We start from the raw sequence: 5,412 nt of genomic DNA on the forward strand, positions 1-5,412 counted from the left end.
ACTGACCAAACCCAGCTAGGTTCATCGGTCACTCAGGAGAAAAACACCCTGAAGACCTAGGACTCCCAAGCCCATTCTGTATCTGGAGGAGATGCAGTAGCAAAGTTGTTGCCAAAGTGGGTTTTTTTTCTTGCAACTTAAGCATCTGAAAAAGAATTGTTTCCTTTTTTTTTTTTTTTGTATTCTGCAAGCACATTTTCTTCCCTTTATGTAAACCAATCAAACATTTTTTATTAATTTCTAGTAGAGATGATTGCAGTGGCCTCCTCACTGGTCTCTGCTCTTCTACACCTGCCCGCTTCCCTTCTCAACCCAGCAGCCAGAGTGGTCTTGTTAAATAAGACGCTGTCCCTTCCTTGTTTGAAACCCTACTCTGGCTTCCCAACTCATCACAGTAAAAGCCACTGGTAGCTACAATATCTGACAAGGCTCTAAAAGAGCTGCTGCCCACCCACTTTCTTCTATAACCTCATCACCTGCTGCTCCAGCCAGATTTCTTCTGGCTGTTGTTCCTTCTCTCCAGGGATGCTCCTTCAGGGAGCCTGTGCACGTGCAGCTGTTTCCTGTGCCTGTGACTCTCTTCCCCCAGATGTCAGCATAGAACGTTAGTCCACCTCCTTCAAGATTGTTCAAAGGCCACCTTTAATATTTATCTATTTATTCATTCATTTACCTATTTATTTTAGCTGTGCTGGGTCTTAGTTGCAGCATGCAGGATCTTCATTGCGGCATGTTTAGTTGCGGCATGTGGACTCTTATTTGTGGCATGCAGACTCTTAGTTGTAGCACGCAGACTTCTTAGTTGCAGCATGCATGTGGGACCTAGCTTCCCTACCAGGGATCGAACCTGGGCCCCCTGCATTGGGAGCACAGAGTCTTACCCACAGGACCACCAGGGAAGTCCCAAAGGCCACCTTCATAAACTTGTGAACAAGCACTCCCTATACTCCATCTCTACTGTATTTTCCTTAATTTAGTTTACATCTGTCTCCTTCTACTAGAACTTAAGCTTCCTGAGGGCAAGGATTTTGTCTGTTTTGTTCACTGCTGTATCATCAGAGCCTAGAACAATGGTAGATGCTCGGAACAGTACTTGTAGAATGTTAAAGAAGTGAAAGAATTTTTATTCTGATTATTTCAAATAATGCCCCCAATCTAGTTTCCAGCCCTTCAGCTTCTCATGCTGCTTCTCCCACCCACAATTCTCATACTGCTATATCTGAGAAACAAGTTTATATTTTAAAAACCCTGATTCACACACTCGGCATGCATTTATAAAAATAACATTATCAAAGTTTGGAAGAAAAGTTGAGCTTTTTAGGGGTATGTGACAAAGGATAGATACAGTCCTTTTCTAAGTCAACTGATTGAAAATAAAACTGTTTTAACTTCATAAAAAGTGTGAGTACAAGTGTGTGTAAGGGAGCTAAGAGGGAAGATGATTAAAGGCTCTTAAATGCTGAATGTACACTTTCGGAAGAAGAGTGTGGAGATGGGGGTGGGGAGAAGCTTGCCAAACCTACAGACATTTCCTGTGCATTTCAGAAAAAGCTAGAACAGTCAGGAAAGTGTGGCATTCAGCAATTTAGAAGCAAGTTAGAAGTTCCTAGCAAAATGTCAGAAAGCACCCATCAAGACAATTTACAATATAAAACCAGCCAAGTTCACATTCACACACAAGCTCAGCAGTCCCCTGTGTGAATTTGACGTTCATCCTGAGTGGCAGTGGTGGTAGGAAGGGGGGCATCATAGTCTCCATGTAGGGAATTTCCTGGGCGTCCAGTGATTAGGAGGTTTCACCTCCAGAAAGGGCTACAAAAACCTCAAGACTGCTAACTGGTTGCTGTGGATGTCTAATCCTAGGTAGGTTCTGACTTTGACCTTCAGCACATCATTTAGGTAAAGCAGAACCTCCTAGCAAATACCTTCCCTAACCAACCCTCTCTTGCTAGAATCCTTTACTGGATCCTCAAGGGGAAGGGTACCTGTTCAGTTTTCTCATCTGCATGGAATATGCTCCCATGTCTGCAGGTTCAGAGATTTGGGAAGGCGCTGCATCCAGACCTAAAAGACTTTTAGAGTTTGACTTTAAAGATAGCAAGTAACAACCAATGGCTCTCTACGCATCTGGTTTCTCAACATAAAGCTCTAATTTTATACAGAAAGCTTTTCCCCCCGGGAAAAAAATGCCTAGTTGTAGAAAAATATTCAAAGTTATTGCTTCAACAGTGACATTTTAATCTCACCAAAGCACCGGATCTTTTGAGGAAAAACAGGAACTGGGTGATGCTCCAGTTGCCCAAACTTTCCCTCCAACCAAACCTGCTCCCCCTGAAACAACACTGTCCACTTGTTTAAAGACATAGAACTCTTTTAGCTCAAATGAGAACTTTTCACAACAGAGGGCAAACAAAACAAAATAAAGTCAGCAATGCAGTTTGCCTTCTCTTTTTCAGGCTTTTTGTTTTGGGTTTTCCTATTTCCCTCCTTTGCTAGATATTTTCTGGACATAGTCACTGTGGAGAAAGAGAAGGGAAAACATGGCTTTTTTACAGAGTTGTGACAAAAGCTTCCTCCTTTGAGAAGGGTGCAAGCTCCTTGACAGCGAATCCCTGCCGATGGTGGGTGGCCCCCTGCCACTTCCCATTCTGCCAGCTCTTCCCTCCCTCTCCGCCCTCCATCCTGGTCCCTGCCCCCTCCCTTCACGGTGCACTGGACAGCACCCCACACCCACTATCCTCCCAGGGAGCCGGCTCCTCCTAAACCTCCATGGGGCAGCCCCAAGAAGTATCCTTCTGCTGCTCCAAGTCCACTGTTTGCCCTGCTCCAGGCCCCCTATCCTCCTGACTGCCAGGCCCTGCGACTGCGGGACTTTCTAGGATCTTTTAGGGTGTTCTTTCTGACTGCTGTGCCACCCCAGTTGCAGTCTCCAGCTCAGTCTTGGACAAAGAAATGTTCTGAGCTCCATTATCCTTATCATTGCGACTAAAACACTCAACCCAGGTTGCGATTTTAGGTTTTAAAATGTTGATCCATGTGAATATTGCCCATCCAACAATCTAAATTTAAAAACTACATTTGGGGAGTGAGGAAGAGGTGGGAGATAAGGCAGACTCTGACAGGAGGATGGTAACTAGGGATGAGACTGCAGGGAAAAGAACAGATCCTAAATGTCCAATTCTGAGCCCTGGGTCTGATACCAGAGCTCTAATTTGTGATTATGGCTCTAGTCATAAAATGCCAGTTTTCCCATATCAGCTGAATTCATTCCTATGGTCTTTTTTCCAAATTGTTTGGAGCTGGAGCAAAAATTCTACTATAATAATTAGTCAGATCTCCATGTATAGACAAATAACATGCCAGACCTCAGTGGGAAAGAATTCTTCTCCTATTTTTAGTACCTCTGAGATACCTATTTGTTTTATTTGAAACACCACTACACTGAAGATTTAACTTATTGCTTCCCACTTATTAATACCACATCTCAATTCTCTTCCTCTTTATTTTTTTTTAATATTTATTTTATTTATTTATTTGGCTGCATCGGGTCTTAGTTGTGGCACGCTGGCTCCAGAGCACGTGGGCTCTGTAGTTTGCTGCATGCGGGCTTTCTAGTTGAGGTGCGTGGGCTCAGGAGTTGCACCGTGTGGGCTCAGTAGTTGCGGCACGCGGGCTTAGTTGCCCCGTGACATGTGGGATCTTAGTTCCCTGATCAGAGATCGAACCCAAGTCCCCTGCAATGGAAGGCAGATTCTTAACCATTGGACCACCAGGGAAGCCCCTCTGCTTCCTCTTTAAACTTTAAGTTTGTGTCTTATTTCTCACCCCATTTCTTTTTTTCTTTTTCATTCATTTGTTCCCTCATTCAACTTATATAGATTGTGTATCTAATAAGCTCCAGGCGCTGTACTAGGCATTGTGGAGCTATAATATTGAATCAGAGGTTACCCCAAAAACTTACTAGTAAGGAGGTCAGCAAACATGTACTAAATAACTACATAGTGCAGGATAGAACATCGAATGTCTTAAAAAGAAATACAAAATAAAATGCAGGAATCGAGGGAAGCTCCATGGTCTTTGAGTTGGTCTTTGAGATATTTAAAATAAACAAATAGGTATCCCAGAGGAACTAAAAATAGGTTAGAATAGAGACATTTTTAGATATGCAGATGAAAAAGCTACTCAAAGAACCGGTGTTTTAGTCTGCTCTATCCTAACAAAATACCATAGACTGGGTGGCTTAAACAACAGAAATTTATTTTCTCACAGTTCTGGAGTCTGAAGTCCCAGATCAAGGTCCTGTGAGGTCGGTTGTTGGTGAGAGCTCTCTTCCTGACTTGCAGATGACCCCTTTGTCCTCAAGCGGCCTTTCCTCTGAGTGCATACATGGAGAGAGAGCAAGAGCTCACTGGTATCTCTTATAAGGACACTAATCCTGTTGGATCAGGGCCCCATCCTTATGGCCTCATGTAACCTTAATTACTTCCTTAGAGGCTTCATCTCCAAATACAAGCACTCTGGGGGTTAGGGCTTCGATATATGAATGCAAGGAGGAGGGACAAATATTCAGTCCAAGAAAAAGGGATTGAGAGAGAAGAAAGAGGAAAAAGGCATTCTACTGGAGAGAAAAGTGTGAGATGAGGTTGGAAAGGGAGCAGCATTTTTAGAACACCATATGCTTGAATTTGGTTCTATGGCCCTTGAAGAGGAACAGCAAGAATAATGTTGGAAAGTTGGTTGGGGTGGGTTGAATGCCAAGTTTAGGAGTTTAGATTTCATTCTTCAGGAGCTATAGAATGTTCTAAGTAGAGGAGCTGTATTACAAGAAGATTAACTGACAGGTGCCAGTGCAGCGATGCTGAGGCCCTGCCTGCCAATTGGATTTAGGGAACTCCTACCACTCCATGTAGAAAAAAATCTTCACAGTTTACAAAGCACTTTCTCACATATTATCTTGACTGACTTTCACAACTATGACTAAGGGATACACCACTTCTCCAGCAACATACAGGACAAACAAACAGAGACGACTATCTCATGCCACAGAAGCCCCCAGAAAACCAAGATGGAACACCACAACCCCCAACTCTGGAAGTCCACACCTGAATCACAGCTGTGGCCACGGTGGTCTGTGCAGTAATCATGATTCTTAGAGCAAACACAAGGTTTCCCAGGTGGGCCTTGGCCCCCTGAACATAGGTCAGATTTCTGGATATATATTTTTTAACTTTAAAAAAGTTTTTGACATATAATAAACATATATAAAGGTTCATAAAGCATAAATGTATAGTAGCTGACCACATAATTTATCATTTAAAACAGAACCTGTTTGAGAGTGGAAAAAAAGGTACTATCAGTAATTAACCTAGTTTGAAGCTAACTAGGACAGTCCCAGGCAAAGATTATGTTCAC

This window comes from Pseudorca crassidens, chromosome 16 (assembly GCF_039906515.1).
Source record: "Pseudorca crassidens isolate mPseCra1 chromosome 16, mPseCra1.hap1, whole genome shotgun sequence".
Taxonomy (NCBI): domain Eukaryota; kingdom Metazoa; phylum Chordata; class Mammalia; order Artiodactyla; family Delphinidae; genus Pseudorca; species Pseudorca crassidens.